The sequence below is a fragment of the Aquarana catesbeiana genome, linkage group LG01 (genome assembly GCF_042186555.1).
Source record: "Aquarana catesbeiana isolate 2022-GZ linkage group LG01, ASM4218655v1, whole genome shotgun sequence".
NCBI classification, from domain to species: Eukaryota; Metazoa; Chordata; class Amphibia; order Anura; family Ranidae; genus Aquarana; species Aquarana catesbeiana.
Window position 1 is genome coordinate 605,929,872 of NC_133324.1, and position 22,090 is coordinate 605,951,961.

Here is a 22,090-nt window from a genome sequence, read left to right on the forward strand (position 1 = left end):
GTTTCTCAGCTGTTGTCGGCCATGTCCTCTGCAGAGCTTCTGCTGATTTCTTCTTTACAGGAATAGATAGGTTAGTGTTAGATCGTGGATGTCTGTAGATGCAAGGATTTTAGTGTTAGTGTGGACTTACACTTTAATAGCACACTTGCATGCCTGCTAAAGGGCAGAGTGTTTTTCGTTGCAGGTGCCTGTGGGTTACAGGCGTTCCCATACTCGCATATGTAAGTATTTGATAACCTAGATTAAATCTTATTAGACAAACTGCAGCAATTATTTATTTATTTCTTTTTGCCATTTATTCAGGTTTGATTTAAAAAAAAAAAAAATTGGTATAAGACACACTCTAGCAATGCAATGGTTAAATGAATAGTGTGTCATTCTTCACACCTTCTTCAAATAATCCCAAGCCTTCCTTCCCTTTTCTGCAGTACTAAAACAGTAACTGGAGTTAAAGCATCTTTGAACGCTTACCAAGTAAGCTGGAACTAGCTTGGGGAAAGGACTAGGTGAGTAGTGATTACGTAATTATTGCGATTGAAACTTGAGACTGCGAATTATGTGTTATTTACAGTGTGACAATATGCTATGATTCCACACTAGCTTTTATCAAGTAGGCGTTATCTGTCCATTGCTTATTGCAAATATAATTGAATGTACTCGACAAGCCATAACATTTGTGCAGATTCGGATGTCATCCAAGAAGGCGCAGATAAAAACAATTCAGAAATATGTCCAAATTATTGTTATTGACAAATGTTGCCATACTTTACCTTACTGCATTCTTAAAAAAAAAATCTTTTTTAAATTCTTAAAAAACGTAAAATACCTTTTTTTATTTTTTTGTTAAATCACTTCCTGAATCCTAGCATAGTCAATGATGACGTGGTCCAGTCACTTATTGCCTCCTGGAATGTCTACATCACATCCCAAAAGGAAGTATTTCAGTGTTTAAGCACAAGATCCCAGTGCATGTGCAGACTGTTGCAAGTCTCTCTGCTCAGTCTAAAGTGAACTTTGGAAAGGAAGGAAGACAACCCTGGACTCCATGGATCAGTAGTCCCATCTTGGAACAAAGTCCCACGCATGCTCAGGCATGTAGTGGTTCTGATCCACAACATGTCTGTGCATGCGCAGGATTTTGTTCCAAGCTGAGGGAAGTTGAACTTTGGGCTGGAAGGAAGACAATGCTGGACTCCATGGACTAGTGGGTAAGTTTTTGTTAATTTACATACAGGGACAATTATCAGGGATTGTAAATATAATTTTAGCTAGGTAGTCTGTAGTTCCTCTTTAAATCCTTAGAACAGCATTCCCCTTTTTAAAAAGTTGTTAAGGTTTATAATTTGCATCTCTCAACAGTATTATTTCTATTAATTATGTATATCATTCCTACCATATAGAATTATTACTGAGTTCTATTACTTATACAAATCTAGGTGCAGCATAATTACAGATAACTGTTTTTATGCATAATCACTATTTCAGAGGTGCCTAGAATAATTACTGTAATGTGTTAGTTACATAGTTACATAGTTAGTCAGGTTGAAAAAAGACACAAGTCCATCTAGATCAACTATAAAAAATTAATAAATAAAAATAAAAAATATCATACAATCCCATATACCCAATCCTATACCCACAGTTGATCCAGAGGAAGGCGAAAAAAACCCCCAGAAAAGCAGGATCCAATTTGCTACAGCAGGGGAAAAAATTCCTTCCTGATCCCAGAGAGGCAATCTGATTTTTCCTGGATCAACTTTACCTCTAAATGTTAGTACCCAGTTATATTATGTACATTTAGGAAATAATCCAGGCCTTTCCAAAAGCAATCTACTAACCTCTGCAGGGAGTCTATTCCACATTTTCACAGCTCTTACTGTGAAGAAACCTTTCCGTATATGGGGATGAAATCTCTTTTCCTCTCGATGTAGAGAGTGCCCCCTTGTCCTCAGAGTTGACCGTAAAGTGAATAACTCAACACCAAGTTTACTATATGGACCCCTTATATATTTATACATGGTGATCATATCACCCCTTAATCTCCTCTTCTCAAGAGTGAATAAATTCAGTTCCTCTAATCTTTCCTCACTACACTACACTACTCTACAGTATTACAGCACTAATACTTATATAAAATACTAGCAATTATATCTTACAGGATTTAATTTACCAAAACGTTCACATAAGCTGCGCATTCATTTTTGTAACTATTCCAAAAATACCACAGCATGCTCAGTTAACATTAAATTCTTTTAACTTTTTAAACTAATAAATTACTTTGATCATCCAAGGGCCCTTTTATTTTTGTCATCTTGCACTTTCTTTAAAATGTATTAAACCTTTGCGTTTCACTTAAATATTAAACAGAATTGCTCGTCCAAGAGGGGATTACAGAGACATGTGATTACCTTCCTATACACTTCAGTAATCAACTAATTCTAGAACACAATGAAGAGCTCAGCAATGAGTTTGAAAATGCAAAGTCTACTTATTTTCTAGCCCCCCAAAAAAACTAAAATTACCTTGGGCCCTGACTCATGGCCAATTTCTGTAGGTGCCAGAGGCAACACTGGGCCTCACCACAGCCTCCTGGGCAATCTGAGTACCAAAAATCCTATATAAATATGTTCTTGATCTTACTTGAAATATGCTAAATGCAGGAGATAAAACAAAGGTTCTCCGATCCATTCAGACCAAAACATGGTTTCTTTTGCAGTTATAATTGAAAGTCAACAGTGACCCCAAGAATACCATTCCCTTGCTGAAGTAGGGTAGCAGTAGCATCATTTTTTTATGAAAGTTTGTTTAGGGTTTGTTTAGGGTTGAGTGAATTATAGATATTGCCAAAAGATAATTTTTCAGCTCAACAAAGGCCCTAACTAAACAGCCAGATTTACTGTGGGGTGGCTTAAAACCAAGAACCTGAATGTCATAGAACGGTCTTATTTAATTCCCCACCTCAGTCCAATATATCAATAACAGCTGAAAGACTGTTCTCTAATGCTGCGTACACACGAGTGGAATTTCCGTCAGAAAAAACTTGGATGGTTTTCCCGACGGAATTCTGCTCAAGCTTGCCTTGCATACACACGTTCAACGTTCAATGCTTCCGCGCATGCATCGAATTGTTTCCGAGCATGCGTGATTTTTTGCGTGGCCGAATTGCATACAGATGAACGCATTTTCGGATAGGAACTTTCCCCGATCGAAAAATAGAGAGCATGCTCTCAAGCTTTTGCTGGCTGGAATTCCATCAGCAAAAGACCGATGGAGCATATACAAGGTCGCATTTTCCGTCAAAAAGCTCTCATCGGAGTTTTGCTGGCGGCATTTCTGATCGTGTGTATGCGGCATTATAGTTTCAATCAAAACTGACAGAGCTAGATCAATTTAAAAAAAATTATTGGTGGAGGTTCAGGATCCAGATGTTTAAACCTGGTACAGACTTCAAGCTGTATTCACCACCTATGATGGCTCCACTAAGTATCTTTAGATAACATACAAACACTGTTCCAGGTCAGCCCACTTTGTTTACTAGCCCCCTAATCATGCCATTAGGTGCAGGTCTGGTTCACAGTCGTGTAAACTTCAATACATGAAAGGAGGTTGACCTCAATCCAATAGGTAAAAAATCCAGTGAAATTTAGTGACCAAAAAATCCATAATACAAAACAATATGCACTTAAGCAGAAGTAAAGAATACCAAAAAAGAAGGTATGCCCCTGCCACCCCAAAATCCAGATCAGACTCTTATCCCAGACAGAAGTCTGGTATGGATTTTGAAAAGGGGCGTCAAGCTAAAAGCAACAAAAAAAAAAAAAAAAAAAAAAAAAAAGGGCACGCCCCCCAAACTCATACCAGGCCCTTATCCTAGATAAGGGTCTGGTATACATTTTTATAGGGGAACCCACACAAAAAAGCAAACAAAGTGGTGTGGGGTCCACCTAAAATCCATACCAGACCTTTATCCAGGCATGCCAGTGTACATTCCCACATCCCTGACCCAGTGAATATGGAGATCTGCTGGGGGGTAATTATCAGAATCTGGAAGCCTTCTTTGGAATAGGGGGCCCCCCAGATATGTGCCCCCACATGAATAAGTATAAGGTACATAATAAACACAAAAACTGACAAAGTAAATAAACACATCATGACCAAATCCTTAAATTAAAAAAAATAAAATAAATAACCATTGTACCCTAACATAAATGCAGAATCACACTGTCCAGCAATGTAAATCCAACATCAGTCAATTTAAACGATTTCTATTGACCTGCTCACATGATTACCCCTGCCACAATGCCAAAATGATCTTCTCCCACCGCACTCCTGTTGCTAATATACAGCTCCCTGGCTTTCTGCTGAATATTAACAAACCGGCTGGTGATCCTGGCTAATGTCATTGACCAAACATGGTCAGGACCATATTCAGTCAATTACATCACCCAGGATGCCCACCAGCATGTTTACACTTGAGACATCTAGTGGGCAGGAGGCTGGAAGCCAAATTTGGCCAATTAGTTTGCCATTTGGTGAACTGCAAATAGCTTGGATGTGGGGGGAACTCAAAGTCACCCTGAACCTGAAGCATTTTCCTTGTTGGTAATGACCTACATAGGTTTTCATTTCCTGTTATAAGAGTACCCCAGGATGCCCACACTTAAAGTGAAACACCAGCTAATACTTTTTTTTTTACAAATGGGAAGAATAAAACCTCCATTAGATACCATAAAGGTACCTGTTACCTGCTCATGGTATCACATAAGGGTTGTATTAGCCCCTTGTGATAGAAAAAAAGTAAAAAAAAAAAAAGTGTAAAAAAATATGTAGAATATATATATATATATATATATATATATATATATATATATATATATATATATTTTTTTTTTTTTTTAAAGCACCCCTGTCACCCCCACACACACACCCATATAAAAAGCGCAGTGTAATTGTGCCACCCATACGAGGTATTGTCAGGAACATCAGAGTGAGAGCATTCATTTTAGGGCCATAAATCACAGTTAACGCTAAACTTGCTTTAAAAGCGTTGCCTATGAAGAATTTTTGGTACAAACACTTTTAGCCAGATTGTGAGCAATTTTAAGAATTATGAATGACAATGAGTGCAATATCATGTTGTCATGGGATATTAGAAGTGAAGTTATACACTTTCTTGCCCTGGAGATTAAAAGCACAACCCAAGGTATAGAAACAAAAACATATTTTAAGGCCACAGACCGTAATTCATACATACCCACATCCAGCTGTCATTATAGACTGTGGATTAATAACATCCCCAGAGGGCAATTTATGCGAACCAAAAAGAACTGTACAAATAATGATGATTTTGAGATGCAAACAGATAAATTAATGAAGATGTTCATAGATAAGGGCTATCAACCTGATTTCTTAAAATAGAGAAAGATAAAATCAAAGGTATAGAAAGGGAAGATCTCCTAGAAGATAAGGAAGCAAGTGATAAAAATAGTGAAAACATAGGTACCTGTATTGTTTTAGATTATAGTTTACAAAATAAAGACGTGGAAAAGATCATTAGTAGATATTGGGGGGGGGGTCCTTAAGCAGGACACACAGTTTGCCAGAGAAACCAAGGATTGTTTATAAGTGAGCCTTGAACTTGAGAGATAAACTGGTACATAACATTGTTGAGCAGCCTATACCCAAACCACTTATGTTTTGGGATGTTAAAGGCTTCTATGGATGTGGTAGGTGTTATAGTTGTATTAGGGTTACAGATAATATTAGGAAGGTGAAGAGTTTTGTTAATCCAAAAACTCAACACCTACACTCTATTAGGGACTTCATTTCATGTGATACGATAGGGGTGGTATATGTCATTAAGTGCCCATGTAACTTATTGTATGTAGGAAGAACTAAAAGGGCGCTAAAAGTTTGGAAGGAATAACATGTTAGAAATATCCAAAAGGGTTTTGAAAAACACTTATCGGTACATTTTAGAGTTGTCCATAAGAGTCCTGGAGGATATATCAGTTGGGGTCCTTGGCGCCGGGGGGGCTAAACAAGGAGTTTGATCTTAAGTGTTTCCTTAGCAATAGTTGATGACACAACCCCTTAGGTTTGGTTTTACTAATAATGGTTGTAACTGGGTTGGAATTGTTCTGTGGTTATATAGTTTATTACTGACAGTTACCCACTATGTCCTATTTTTGATATTTTTTAGGCAGATGTGGCTGGGGTTATTTCGATTGATGCAATCTTGATCTGTTATGGGGTCACCATATAACCAATTTGTAGGGGAAGGGGGGTAGTTGCCATGTGACACTTGGGGGTTGCTAGGTTTTTGGTATCCCCCAAGTGTGTGTATATATATATATATATATATATATATATATATATATATATATATATATAGTGGAACCTTGGTTTACGAGTAATGCGGTTAACAAGAGTTTTGAAAGACAAGCAACTTTTTCTTTCAAATTCTGACTCGGTTTGCGAGTGTTGTCTCGCAAAACGAGCAGAATTCAAGCTAATGGGGTGTGCAGTACCGCATTTGGTCAGAGGTGCGGGGGCGCTGGGACACTCGGAACGGTTCGGAGCCGTTCGGAATGGTTCTGAAATACTCAGAATCACTTGTAAGCACTCCGAAATACTCCATTCCCGAGCCTTTCCGACTTCAGCTGAGCCATCCCCGAGTATTTCCGAGACTCTCTGGTGCCCCCCCCACCTCTGGCCACATGCAGTATTGCATGTAATAGAAGTCAAAGCGGAACAAATTATCTTTGTTTCCATTAACTTCTATGGGGAAACTCGCTTTGATATGCGAGTGCTTTGGATTACAAGCATTCTCCTGGAACAGATTATGCTCGTAATCCAAGGTTCCACTGTATATGCTTTTAGGATGTCAGAGAGGGTAAATAGGAGGAGGCTAGGCATGTTGTGAGTTCGTAGTCGTAATCCTTTGTTGGTGTTGGTCTGGATTAATGACACTATGATGTATATGTTGTTCGCATCATGTTTAGGTTCTGATGTGAAGGTTTTTTTTTCAGTATAGCACACGTGCACGTAGTTACATATGTGTGAGCATGTACATACAGTTTTTGTGTGCTAGTTTTTATCATATATTTTATTATATATTACACTTATATTTATTATCAGTTAATAGTGTACATGCTGTAATCAGTTTGACCCCTATAGGTAGGAATGTAGGGTTAGTTATGTGTGGATGTGCGCAGTGATTGTAGTTATGTGTGCCATTACACATGATAACTTCTGTGTATCACTATAAGGGTTGCCTTGTAATGTTAATGAATGTACGGAGTAGTATGTGTCCATGTATGCACTATGAGTCATTGAAATTCCAGGTATGATTTAGGAGACAATGATGTATAGTTAGGTGGTTAATGTATTCATAGATACAATATGTGGTTAGCACACAGCTGGTTTTATTGGCATTGTATGTTATAGTATCGCTGAGTAGATGTGCTCTGTCCTTACACGCTGCCCTGAATGTAGCTTGGAGAGGGATGCATTTAGTGTAATATTATGGTAGGTAGGCTAATGAGTGAAGGAAAAGCAACAATATTTAAACTAACGTGCGCTTGATATGTTTTTGCTCATGATGTGCCATTCTGTGACAAGATGTGCTGTTACAATATATGGCATGCAGTATGGGTATCATCGAGCATTCTAATCTACTAGAAAATGGCTGTGATCATATATTAATTAATAGAGTGTCCACGGTCTTCAATAAAATGGCTGCAATGACACTATATAATGATTGACAGCTCAACCGTTCAATACAATTCCCCCTGAGGAAGATATGTCATTTCCCAGTATCGACATGCGTTGGGGGAGGGGACAGGATGGCGTGTGAGACAGTCTAGAGGTCTCAGCAAAGGAGAGGCCAGTACAGAAATTTTTTATATTTCTGTCTTATACAGGATGGTGCACTTTAGCACCTACAACATGTGAGTACCCTATGTACAGGGAAAGATTGTTAATTACATTTTAAAACGGTATCACACTATTGAGCTTCCTCTGTTTTCTTTTTATGGATACATGTGCAAGCAACCAGCCAAGGATCTGAATGCTGACAATAAACCCAGAGGTTGTTTAACCACTTGCCTCTGGGTGGTTAAACAACCTCTGTGTTTATGCCTTTGGCCAATTATGGCTCAGGGGGTTAAGTACACACCCCACACTATATAAGGCCGCTTGCACATTGGCCCTGTGTAGTGTGTTGCTGGCGTTATATAGAGAAAGTGTGTAATTTCATTTACTTTGAGCAGGCAGTTTATTCAGTTAGCTAGATCTCACTGCAGGCCGTTCCTGCTGTACTATTTCTAATCTACTTCAGGCAGGCAGTTGATCCAGTTTAGCTAGGTCTCACTGCAGACCGTTCCTGCTGTACTATTTCTAATCTACTTCAGGCAGGCAGTTGTTTCAGTTAGTTGCAGTGTAATTATAGAGATATATATATATATATATATATATATATATATATATATATATATATATCTCTATCTCTCCACTGTATCCAGTTTAGCTAGATCTCACTGCAGATCGTTCCTGCTGTACATGTATATAGTGGGGAACCACAAATAGAAAATTTAAATTCTCAATAAAACGTTGCCAACATCCCAAGATTAATTGTAAAAGGGACCCTAAAAGAAGGGACACTAGTACCCCCCGGTACAGAGTGACTTTGAAGGCGAACAGGTGAAAATTTATAAAAACATATTATTTATTTGAAAAAATGCTTAAAGAAGCACGTATAAAAGCATGATAGTAATCTATACAAAACATTTGTGCAAAACAAGAAAGGATTTACATATAATACATTCTTTACAAGTTCAAAGATGAGTACAAATTCCTCCATAAGCCTGACATGTTTCAGGACGATGTCCTTCTTCAGAGGCGTTTTTTTTTAGGAGAGAAAATAAGTATATTCTGAAAAACAGGTAAAAATAGGCTTAACATAGACGCTTATTCAAGGAAAGTCAACATTACAGTATCTAAAATTGTCCAATATACATACCAATATTGAATTATTTAGAGGAATATGTGTAAATATATGCAAAAACGATTTCCTTAGAAGATTAAATAAACTTCTGCCGCTGTTTGTCCACTAAAAGGTGATGAACACCGTCCGAGCTCAGAAAAGCCCTCACAAAAGGTCCCAGAAAGGGACGACCACCACAGCACAGCCACAGTAGAGCCCTGAGGGATAATAAAATAAATTATAATTTTTTTGGCAACTTAAAATTTTGCATAAAAAACCCCCCCGAACATGCCCCTCCCATACATCGGAGCTATATGCTTTGCATCTCTATTCACATATTCAAAAAGCACATTTATAGTAGAAAACCATGTCATTATAGTTAATTACAAAGACAAAGATTGGAATATCTCTCAAAAAAGGAAAGCAGGGAAGGGGAGAAAGTTTTTCTCCCTCTCCTTAGAAGAAGCAAAACATTGAGGTTCAGTGAAAGCCAACTCTATTAAGCTCTTTACTTACTTTGAGTAGGAGTGCAGTTCGCAAATAGCTGGAGCGTTGCTGTTTTTGGCAGGCATAGTTTGCACTGGGCAAGGCGCCATCTGCGGGCTTTAAAGACCGCCGGCACCTGCGCAGTGCTGGTAATTTTATTAGTGTCAGCAGGGTATGTTATTTGTGAGGGCCGCGTCATCGCGTATAGTGCGATGACATTATAACATCGCAACTTTGAAAAAAAGGACAGAACTAATTGTGACTCCCCAGAGGAGGGGGGGCACATCTAACAGCGTGACAGATTGCATAGAGCGGAGGCATGACCCAAGGCACATGGCAACCACTAAACAAAGAACACTGAATAGAACAAAATCACAGAGTGTCTGAAAGAGGGGCCATGGGGGAACGTCCATAGGGACCTTCAGGGCAGGATCTGCATGGCGCTTTGGCAGTGGAGGAACGTCATGCAGATGAAGCCCACCGGCGCAATACAATCGCAATTGCACAATCAACCCAAGAAAAAACAAGGGCCGACTGGGCATGCAAAATGTAAATAGAGGCCCGCCCCTCCACCTGCCAAGGGTGGAAAGCGAGGGCCCCCATGCGCCGGGCGGGGATAAACTGAGCCCTAGACGGAGTGCTTAGGGGCAGAAACATTGAATTGAGGTTTTTTTCAAAGAATGGATTATAAACTAATCCAGGTATACATCAATGATAAATGTGTATATCAGTAAGCACATGGACACGATCAGACACATATAATGGAATTATGTTGAAAAATAAATAAGTACAAGGGAAAAAGCAATCACGGCTTACATATGTGAAATGTCATACAACATAAAATCATGAAATACAGTATTCTCATCAATCATATCAATTTTTATTATATAATGTTACAATGATGTAGAAACAGTCAAGATGCCTCACAAATACAACACATCAAGAAATTCCTTAACCGAATAGTTTTACACGTGTGAGTGAGAGTATAACAAATCTCTGATGTATAGTCACTCCTTTTTGCATCCTCCCGACACAAAACCGTCCAGAAAGGGAAGAAAACTAATTTGAGTATTGAGTCCTGGAAATAGAGTTGCATTGAGATCAACAATCCAACGGACCTCCCTCTGGAGCAAGATCTTGTTCCAGTCACCACCTCTATTGTCCGGATGGACCCGATCGAGAATGGTGAAACAAACATGGGGAAATTTGCCTTATGGAAATCGCACAGAGGGAGGTCCGGGCTCGCCTGTTTCATGCTGGTGATGTGTCGTGCTGCTCTCTTGTAGAACTCTCATTTAGTTTTACCAACATAAAAACCATTTACATTGGCATGTTAGAAGATAAATGACACCAGGCGTTTTGCAGTTGGCATAATGTCTGGGTCTATATATTTTGCCATTTGGTAATGCAAATTTTGACTGTGTAATCATGTATTGGCAGCAAGTACACCCACCACAAGTGAAAGTCCCAAATCTTTTACACACATCAGAACGGAAAGTATCAGTATAGTCACTTTTAACCAAATGGTCTCTTAGTGAGCGTGCTCGTCTGAAGGTGATGGTGGGTGTCACAGATATATGTTGTTTTAGGTTAGAATCAATTTGTAACAGATGCCAATGCTTCTGTAAAATATGTCTATTGATTTTATGTTGTTTATTATAAGTAGTTATTAATCTGATACTTGATTTTGAATCATCGGATGTTTTTTTGGAAAAAAAATTGACAGTTACTTACCGATAACTGTTTTTCTAGGATATCTTCCAGGACGGCACACCTGAGAGATGAGAGGCTCCTCCCTACAGGAAACACAATCAATCGACAGCTGTTTTAAGTCCCCACCCTTCCCCTTGATCCTCAGTTTGTAGAGAAGTAACTCCTGAACCTGGTTCACAAGGGAAATCATTCCTCATAGGTACTCACCTTCTAGTGTTCTACCATTTTCCCTCCTCCAACGGGCGGGAAGTAGGCCTGCCGTCCTGGAAGATATCCTAGAAAAACAGTTATTGGTAAGTAACTGTCAATTTTCTCTAGTCATCTTCCAGGACGGCACACCTGAGAGGATAATCAAGTACCTCAGGCCTACCTTAGGGTGGGACCACTGCAAGACCCCCTTGGCGGACCTTGGTTCTGCAGTGAGTTTTACCTCCACTCCATATGCTTGATGAAGGTATCTTAGCTGGATCATGCGGCTGATCTGCAGGTCTACTCCACCGATGTCCCTGCCTTCTCTGCTTCGGATGCAGGACCTAGGTGGAGTGGGCTCTTAAAGATGGAATCAGAAAACATGTTAAACTTGTAGGTTATCAATGTTGTCTATCTCACACATCTAACAACCATGGCCTATTGTGCCTGTAGGTGCTACTTAGAACCCTTAAAGATCAATCAGAGACCTGTGTTGTAAGACAAGGACACTAATTGATCACTAAGAGGGCCTGTCTTAACCATAGGTGTGCGCAGCCAATTTCATTAGGGTGTGCACCCTAAAGCTCAAACACACATGCATGTGTGTGTGTCTACATATATATGACCCCGGCAAATTGATCTCTCTGCTGCCACAGTGAAAGAGAAGAGCATAGACACTTCTCTTATGGCAGAGCCAGCAAGATGTAGATCTTTCACATGTTCCTGCTGCTACACAGAGCGATAATACTAATGCGCATGGGGTGATTAGGGTGTGCCTGGGCACACCCTGTGCGCACGCCTATGGTCTAAACACTATCCTGTTCAGGGAAAGAAAACTGCAAAAAAAGGTGGGCCCCTAACAGACAACCTGTTTTGTTCATTTTTATCTTTACATCAGCAAAGACTAAAGGGAAGCCTACTTAAGGGTAATAGATTAACCGAGGCTTAATCCCTGGGTTTAAGGCATGCCCACTCTGTGGCTTTACTTACGCCTGAGTGCCTACTTCAGGAGAATAAAGTCCATAGCAGGAGTATAACACTTATACTGCTACATCTAGTTCTGCTAGAAGGGTGAGATGAAGGCCATGCACCGAGCCGTAACCTATTCGGTCGGATATACATCTTTATACTTCATCTTCAGGTCATAATATTCCTCTGAACAGAACTTCCCAAGTTCTTACTAAGCAGGGTGATTCTTTATCGCCTTCCTCCAGTGTCCTATAACCCTACTGGGCTTCAACCCTAGGAAATGGTTCCAGCATCCCTGAATGTAAGGGGCTGAGGCTTTCTGACATGTGACGTCTGCAGCCAGAACTCCAGGCCCCTCCACGGAAAAGAGGGCTGAAATACAAAAGGTGATACATGCATTATTAATATCACAAATTAAAAAAGACCATAGATTGTGGACCCAGCACAATAGATTTAGACAGAAAGGACACAAGCATAGACAATAATGTGTATCTGAGTGTGGCTAGCTAAACCAACATATCAAATTTGGGAGAGACCCAAATCTGAACTTCAATGTAGACAAACAGTCCTCACAGTCTGGTTTTCTGATGTGCAGCCAATCTGTAAAAACATTAAGATACACGCAAACCCTCAGCCTTGGTTCACACTGTGACGACTTGTCAGGCGACCTAGTCACCTGACAAGTAGCGTCCTGTTCTGTGCAATGGAGCCATTCTAAATCGGCACGATGCAAGTCGCTCCGACTTAGAAAAAGGTTCCTGTACGACTTTGGGGGCGACTTGCATTGACTTCTATACAGAAGTCGTTTCGCAAGTCGCCGCTGAGTCGTGTCCTGGGTCGCCTGAGGCAGTCGCGCTGTAAGTCGTGCTGCCTCAGTGTGAACCGACCCTAAATGCTGCGTGTTTCTGAAGTGCAGCTAGCTAGGTCATAACTGATATATATACATAAAGGACGGGAGTCCTGTTTACGGTGGAGTTTTACTGATGTACAGCAAAACAGGGCCATAATTATAAGACAGAAAGACCCAAACTTCTATGTTGCGTATTTCTGATGAACCACCAAATACAGTTATAAGATCAATATGGCCCTGGCTAGCTAAACCAACATAAGACAATATCTTTTCTGTTATGCAGTTCTGTAGTGCAGTCACATAGAACCAACACGGAAAGGACCCAAGCAACCTGCAGCATTGTGTTTTTCCGAAGTGCAGTAAGGCAAGGGAATCTGAAACAGAAAGCACCAACAAGCTTCAATGTTGAGTATTTCTGCTGTACAGCAACATAAAAACAGACAGCCTTCCTAGCTGCGATCTTTCTGGTGTATTGCAAAGTAAGGCAATAAACTCCATGATGTCTATTCTTGTGTGTAGCAAAACCTCAACCAGAAGGGAACTTCGGGCTCCCACACCTGTGCGACCCAACCTGCAACCGCAAAAACGCAAGAGAATCACTATGGCTTCCAATGGGAACCATTTGTGTCTGTGCAACTCCAGGTCGCAGTGCCACCAAGCAGACCCTGCTTTCTGGATCCACAGACCTCAAGATTACACAGGTCGCAGGTAACTTGCAATTTTCAGGTTGAACAAGCGAGGGGTCCCCAATGCTCTATCTCCCTGGAGGCATGCAGCCAACAACACCCTGCTGTGTATCCCTAAGAAGCAGCAAGGTAGAACAATGAGAAACAGAAAAGACATCGCTCACTGCTGTGCCTTTCTGATATGCAGCCGATAAGGCAGTAAATATAGGACATACAGGACACAAACAATCTTCAATCTTTGTGTATGTCTGATGTGTAGTAATATACCAATACTGAGCAGATACGCCACCATCCTCAATGTGTCTCCCTGCTGAGGCAGCAAAAACAAATCAGAAAAGTACAAGCAACCTTCACTGCTGTGTCCTTTCTGATATGCAGCCAATAAGGCAGTAAATGTAAGACATAAAAGGACAGACAACCTTCAATCTTGTATATGTCTGATGTGCAACAATATAACAATCTGAATAGAGATAGCACATCCATATTGAAGGGATTTGGCATGCGACTCAACATGTCAAATCGCATGCCTAAAATCGGCAACCTTTGCCGTTAATAGCACTGTCAGCCTGACGCCACTTTGCGGGGCTGCACCGATTACCAAAGGCAGTACTAGTACTACCCCTGGCACAGGTTCAATTTGTATTTCCCAATAATTCAGGACCATCAATCTTCACTACTGCCTATCTAATAAGCAACCAATAAGGCAGTAATACAGGACACACAAAAAACCCCAGACAGAACTCAATTTTGAGTATGTCTGATGTGCAGCAATATAACAAATATGAGCAGAGATGTCATAAGACTAAATGATGTGCATTTCCGCCATGCATCACAAAACCAGAAAGTACAGACCACCTTCCCTGTTGTATTTTTCTGATCTGAAGCCAAATAAAGCAGTACCTTTAGGATATAAACAGACAACAACAAAGCTTCAGTGCAGTGCATTTCTGATGTACAGCACTATATCCCTTATGAGCAGAGATGTCACAAATCTCAATGTGTATTTCTGCTGTGCCACAAAACATCCCAGCAAGGACAAACCTTCACTACTGAGCTCTACAGGTGTGCAACCAAGGAGGAGTCATGGTGTATCCCTTTATGAAATAACCAAACAGAGCAATTTGATCCCTAGGCATAGCCTGGGCTGTAGATACTAACACTTCACCCCCCAGTGAAGGAACAAATTCTAAAAATGGTTAGACACCTTACAATAGTAGCTGTTGTCCTACCTTACCTCCGTGGACTGAGCAAACGCTAGCCAGCTCACACACAGGTGGGGCTGATCAGAAACTAAAGTCTCAATGAGCCCAGCCCTAGAGACCAATTTAGGACAGCCTCTAGAAAAGGTGGTCACCAAGTTAGCCTGGAGGAAAATAGCCACCTGCAGGCTTTAAACAAGCAATCATGTATCTAGCTCTTGCATATGTTTGCACAGAAAATCCTTAATTAAAGGATATAGGAAGCGATTTATGGTAAATCGCCTTTAGATCTGTCACTGAGTTGACTGCAGCCCAAACCAACAAAAAGGTTTTTCTTACCTCCTGCACTTCAATATAACCACAATGTAAAGGTGGAGTGGGAGGTTGGAGCTTAGGACTTCAGATTCCTATCAGCTGGGCTAATAGGGCCATAACCTAGTGCACCTGCTGACCAGGAGAGCTTACTCCTGAATCCTTCAACCATTGCACAATCCATAAATTGTTCAGTGGTATACCTGGCCTGTAAGGAACTCTTTGTATCTACCAGGTCCTCCCCCCCCCCCCCCCGCTCTATTCATCCCTACTAATGTCCCACAACCGGACATGTAGGGAGAGTGTTGGAAACCTACTGTTGTGATCACCACAGTGTCTCTGCTGTAAGAGAGAGCTGTGGATGGTGGTTTTAGCAGTAGCTTCTGGGCTATTTTGTTATGCAGACCCCAGGTCCTGCACTGCACCACTTAGTAAATTCAGGGGGAAGGGGAAGAAATGCCTTACCTACCTCTTTCCCATCTGAGGTGGTTTAGGCACACTCACTCCTCTGCACTACTTGTCCACCATACAGCACCTCTGATGTAAGAGGGAGCTGTAGCTGGTGTTTTTAGCAGAAGCTTCTGGGCTATTTGAATCCAGACCCCAGGGGAGATTATCTCAAATGCCCAGAAACCATCTGGCTGGGATTGGGGATTTTGCAGCTAAATTCCCAAGGTAAAGGAAAGTACTCACCGTTGTAGTCTTCCCCTTTTTCCACAGCCACAGGGCTTGCTTTTCCATCCTTATGGTCCACCCGCAAGGAGGATAGCCGCCAAAGTGCCCCCCCCAACTGCTGTCCCCGTAGGGAGCTGCAAGGTTAGGCTGTGTCCTGCCAGTCAGTATATACATCTGGGGGGGGCAATGCCGTACGTTCCTCATTCCCTTCTGAGGTGGTTTAGGCAGACATCCACCGTAGTGAACTGGTGCCTCCTCGAAAGGAGGATGTGGGCGCCTGCTCCTGCTGACTCTCAGCCTTCCCACCTGGGTAAGAACGCAGGTCGTTCAGGCGGCGCCCTCCCCAGCAGCCCACGCGAGCTACCAGGGGCCCAGGAGTCGGGGGCCCTGGAAAGAACTGACAGCCAGCACCCCTGTCTGAACGGACGCCCGGACAGGTAAGGGGGGGAGACAGGAAAAAGGCCCCTGAAGTTCTGGGGACACCACTGTACCCAGGGGCCTTCAGCTCTCAGGGGGGCTCTTCCAGTTTCTGCTGCCCCCCCTGAGGAAAGGATAGGGGAACCCCCCAGGAAGGATAAATATATCCGGCCAGACCCAGAGGCCCATCAGGTACTAACCAGGCCCGACCCTGCTTTGCCTCCGAGATCATACGAGATCGGGCAGGCGGCGCCCTCTTTCACTTTCAGGGTGATGTGGCCGTAGGCCTTCCCCAGGCATTTGGTCCGGCTCCCAGGGGGGGACCACCAGCCCCAGGCTTCGGGTCATTTGGAAAAAAACAAACGGTTTCGCTGTGTAGGGAGAAACACAATCAAAAACAGAGGATCAAGGGGAAGGGTGGGGACTTAAAACAGCTGTCGATTGATTGTGTTTCCTGTAGGGAGGAGCCTCTCATCTCTCAGGTGTGCCGTCCTGGAAGATGACTAGAGAAAGTATGTTTTGTCTCAACTGTCTGCGTGCACGTTTAAATGCTTTTTTCAGACATGTGGATGAGTAGCCTCGATCCAAAAGTCTTTTCCTTAATAGATTAGCCCCACCGGACCTCCCTCTGGGGCGACATGTGCGAGATCATCATGCGGGCAAATTTCCCCATATTCGTTTCACCATTCTCGATCGGGTCCATCCGGATAATAGAGGTGGTGACTGGAACAAGATCTTGCTCTAGAGGGAGGTCCGTTGGATTGTTGATCTCAATGCAACTCTATTTCCAGGACTCAATACTCAAATTAGTTTTCGTCCCTTTCTAGATGGTTTTGTGTCGGGAGGATCCGAAAAGGAGTGACTATCCATCAGAGATTTGTTATACTCTCACTCACATGTGTAAAACTATTCGGTTAAGAAATTTCTTGATGTGTTGTATTTGTGAGGCATCTTGACTGTTTCTACATCATTGTAACATTATATAATGAAAATTGATATGATTGATGAGAATACTGTATTTCATAAATTTATGTTGTATGACATTTCACATATGTAAGCCGTGATTGCTTTTTCCCCTTGTACTTATTTATTTTTCAACATGATTCCATTATATGTGTCTGATCGTGTCCATGTGCTTACTGATATACACAATTATCATTGATGTATACCTGGATTAGTTTATAATCCATTCTTTAAAAAAACCTCAATTCAATGTTTCTGCCCCTAAGCACTCTGTCTAGGGCTCAGTTTATCCCCGCCCGGCGCATGGGGGCCCTCGCTTTCCACCCTTGGCAGGTGGAGGGGCGGGCCTCTATTTACATTTTGCATGCCCAGTCGGCCCTTGTTTTTTCTTGGGTTGATTGTGCAATTGCGATTGTATTGTGCCGGAGGGCTTCATCTGCATGACGTTCCTCCACTGCCTTTGGCAGTTGATGGGCGCCATGCAGATCCTGCCCTGGAGGTGCCTATGGACGTTCCCCCATGGCCCCTCTTTCAGACACTCTGTGATTTTGTCCTATTCAGTGTTCTTTGTTTAGTGGTTGCCATAGAGATACTTTGGGTCATGTCTCCGCTCTATGCAATCTGTCACGCTGTTAGACGTGGCCCCCCCCTCTCTCTGGGGCGTCACAATTTGTTTTGTCCTTTTTTCCAAAGTCGCAATGTTATGACGTCATCGCGCTATACGCAATGACGCGGCCCTCACAAATAACATACCCTGCTGACACTAATAAAATGACCAGCACTGCGCAGGCGCCAGCGGTCTTTAAAGCCCGCAGATGGCGCCTTGCCCAGTGAAAACTATGCCTGCCAAAAACAACGCTCCAGCTATTTGCGAACTGTACTCCTATTCAAAGTAAGTAAAGAGCTTAATAGAGTTGGCTTTCACTGAACCTTAATGTTTTGCTTCTTCTAAGGAGAGGGAGAAAAACTTTCTCCCCCTCCCTGCTCTCCTTTTTTGAGAGAGATTCCAATCTTTGTAATCAACTATAATAATGTGCTTTTTGAATATGTGAATAGAGATGCAAAGCATATAGCTCCAATGTATGGGAGGGGCATGTTCGGGGGGGGGGTTTTTTTTTTGATGCGCAATTTTAAGTTACCAAACCAATTATAATAAGGTATTTTATTATCCCTCAGGGCTCTACTGTGGCTGTATTAAACAATTATTGATGCGCTCTAATCAAAGAATCACCTCGTGCACAACTCACTTAATGAATGTAAATTAAAAATTCTGTGAATACCGCTAAACATCAGAACATTTTATAAAAATTTGTAATAATGTCACCAATCATAAGCTACCAATTTGATGAAATGTATAGTGACAAGTGAGTATAAAAAATGTGACTGAGAATAAAATTGACTGAGACAGAAAAAAGAAAGTATAATAGGTAGTTAAATAAATTGGATAAATAAATCATCTAATATGATCATTACATCCTCCCCCTATGATCATGACACCCATTATTTCACCAGTCATTTACATTTGCATGGTGAGGGTTAAACTTTGTAAACTGATATCCAACCTAATCGTCAGCCTGCAATCATCTAAGCCTTCAGAGTGTCTTATTCCATGTACAGAAAAATAAATAGATATAAATGATGGCTTGCGCTTAGTTTCACTTGCTTTAACTCTCAGTTGACAGACGAATCATGTGAATAGAAACAAAAGTATCATTGCGCATTGATCAACAAAAAAAAAAATACAGAGGAGAGATAACCAAAAACCGATTCACTCACATAGCCTAGCAAATAATAGGCATGAATGAGAGCAGTCAGCCGCTGCGAGCGTGATTCATCCAAAGCCGCTGCTGCTGTTCTCGTATCTCGTACCAGCAATGCACGTCACTAGCTCCTCCCACTCCTTACGTCACAGACCATGTGACTTTCTCAAGGATAACCTCAAGATGCCATAGTCTCCGTTTTTATATGTAATGGCATCCTGGTTGCTATAGTAACTGCGTTTTTTTTCATAGGATCATCATACTGCTCCCATTATGCCAAACAACTCATGAGTATTATCTACAGCAAACTTAGATTACAAACACGATTCATAAAAAATTGCTACATTTGATACAAACTCCCTCTAGTGTTACACATTCTTACTACACCTACTTGTAATAGATGGAAATCATCATTTAATCTACATGTGTTTTAGCAGTTACAATAATAAATTACCTTTAAAAATATCTAGATAAAAACATATGCATAACATAATAATAATAATAAATATAAGCAAAATAACAAAATATAGTAAGAATTTTATCTAGAGATTTTTGTTTATATTTATTGTGTATGTTATGCATATGTTTTTATCTAGAGATTTTTAAAGGTATTTTATTATTGTAACTGGATGTGCTAAAACACATGTAGATTAAATGATGATTTCTATCTATTAAAAGTAGGTGTAGTAAGAATGTGTAACACTAGAGGGAGTTTGTACATGTCATGTCAGGCTTACGTCAAACATGTCAGGCTTATGGAGGAATTTGTACTCATCTTTGAACTTGTAAAGAATGTATTATGTGTAAATCCTTTCTTGTTTTGCACAAATGTTTTGTATAGATTACTATCATGCTTTTATACATGATTCTTTAAGCATTTTTTCAAATAAATAATATGGTTTTATAAAGTTTCACCTGTTCACCTTCAAAGTCCCTCTATACCAGGGGTACTAGTGTCCCTTCTTTTAGGGTTCCTGCTATACTGTTTCTATTTCTAATATACTTCAGGCAGCCAGTTGATTCAGCTAGCTGCAGTGTATTTCGTTTACATACAGGCTTGTATATATATATATATATATATAGTCTAGCCAAGCCTATTCCTGACTGTAGGCCATTCCTGGAGCACATTTTCAAAGACACTTTCAGGCAGGTGACTCATTGACGTGCAGTTCATAAAATATATTTCCACTGCATTGTAGTCCAGCCAAGCCTATACCTGACAGTAGGCCATTGCTTGAGTACATGTTCAAAGACACTTTCAGGCAGGTGACTCATTGAGCTGCAGTTCATTTAACAGGCCTTTAAAAGAGGGCAAGCAGGCTCTGTTTCTACAGCCAACAGTGCTGGTCATGGACACAGTGCATCCTCAGCACGTGGCCGTGGGGCATGCTTGTCCTTTTTTTCAGTAGCTAGCCGTGTTGAGCCACAACATGCAGAAAAGTTTTGTAGAGTGAATGACCAAGGCGTCCTCATCCTCCTCATTCTCTGTCACCCAGGCTCAGGTACTTTGTCTGCCAATGCAGCTGCCAAAGCGGCCTCTTCCATCGGCTCAATGTCATCAGTCACTCCTTCCCTAGCCCCACCATCTTGCCCTGAGGAGTCCCCCGAACTGTTCGACCACAGTGTAGGGTACATGATGCTGGAGGATGCGCAGCATTTTGAAGGCTCTGATGACGGTACCCAGGTTGAGGATGAAGGCAGTAACATGAGCCCAGCGAGAGGGGGTGCCCAAGAAGGACAAGAAACTGGCAGTCATGTTCCCCCAGCTGCATCATACTGACAGGTTTGCTCCAGTGGTGAGAAGGGAGGGGATGATGAGGTCACTGACTCTACGTGGGTGCCAGATAGAAGAGAGGAGGAGACACATCTCCAACGAGGCAGGATGCCCTCCTGGGGCCAGCTTAAGGGCAGGCAACCAACTGCATCACACCGCAAAGCTCCGCATGCGCAGGGCACTGCTGACTCCGCGCATTTCCTCAAAAGTTCTTTAGTGTGGGCCTTTTTTGAGACGTGTGCAGCAGATCGCAAAGTTGCTGTTTGCAACATATGTCTGAAGCGTATCAGGCGTGGCCAAAACAGCAGCTGCTTGGGCACCACTTGCTTGACCAGACATATGTCGAGCTCCCATGCAGTCCATTGGCAACAGTACTGAAAAGACCCACACCAAAGAACAAGGCGGACGTCTCCTTGCTCCTCATCAGCTGGGATCTCCAACCCCACTATAACTTCAGTCCTCTCAGAGAACTGCACTGAGAGGACTGAAGGTGTAGAATTAGGTGTCCCAAGCACTTGTGGGCAATCTGCTAGCGGTACACCAACATCCGATTGTAGCAGGCAAATTTCCCTACTCCAGTTGCTAAACCGGCGAAAGAAATTCGGTCCCAGCCATCCACATGCTCAACGGCTGAATGCTAGTTTGGCTAAATTGCTAGCACTCCAACTGCTGCCTTTTCAGCTGGTAGACTCTGCCCCCTTTCGAGAATTTATGGAATGTGCGGTACCTCAGTGACAGGTTCCCAAACGCCTATTTTTTTCTCAGAAGGCCATTCTGGCTCTCTACCGACATGTGGAAGGCAATGTCTTGGCCTCGTTGGACAGGGCGGTCAGCGGTAAGGTGCATATTACTGCTGAATCATGGTCCAGCAGGCATGGACAGGGACATTACCTTTCTTTTATGGCACACTGGGTAACCCTGCTGGCAGCTGGGAAGGATGCAGGACAGGGTGCAGTATTGTTGGAGCCTTTTCCGCCACCATGCCTCCAAAATGCTGGTAGTGGTGATTCTGCCACACCTCTCTGCTCCACCCCTCCTCTTCTTCTTCCTCTATGGCCTCTTCCTGTGCAGATTTGTCCTCGGAACCAGCGGTGCTCCGCAGGCATTCTAG

General features: G+C 41.9%; 1 long non-coding RNA gene across 1 annotated transcript in view; it reads left to right on the forward strand.

The window, feature by feature from the left end:
- The first annotated feature begins 399 nt into the window (after window positions 1-399).
- LOC141108578 (uncharacterized) overlaps window positions 400-22,090 on the forward strand; it is a 106,001-nt gene continuing 84,310 nt past the window's right edge. The window contains exon 1 of the long non-coding RNA XR_012236090.1: window positions 400-506. This is a non-coding gene — a long non-coding RNA (uncharacterized lncRNA). The remainder of the gene's footprint in view (window positions 507-22,090) is intronic.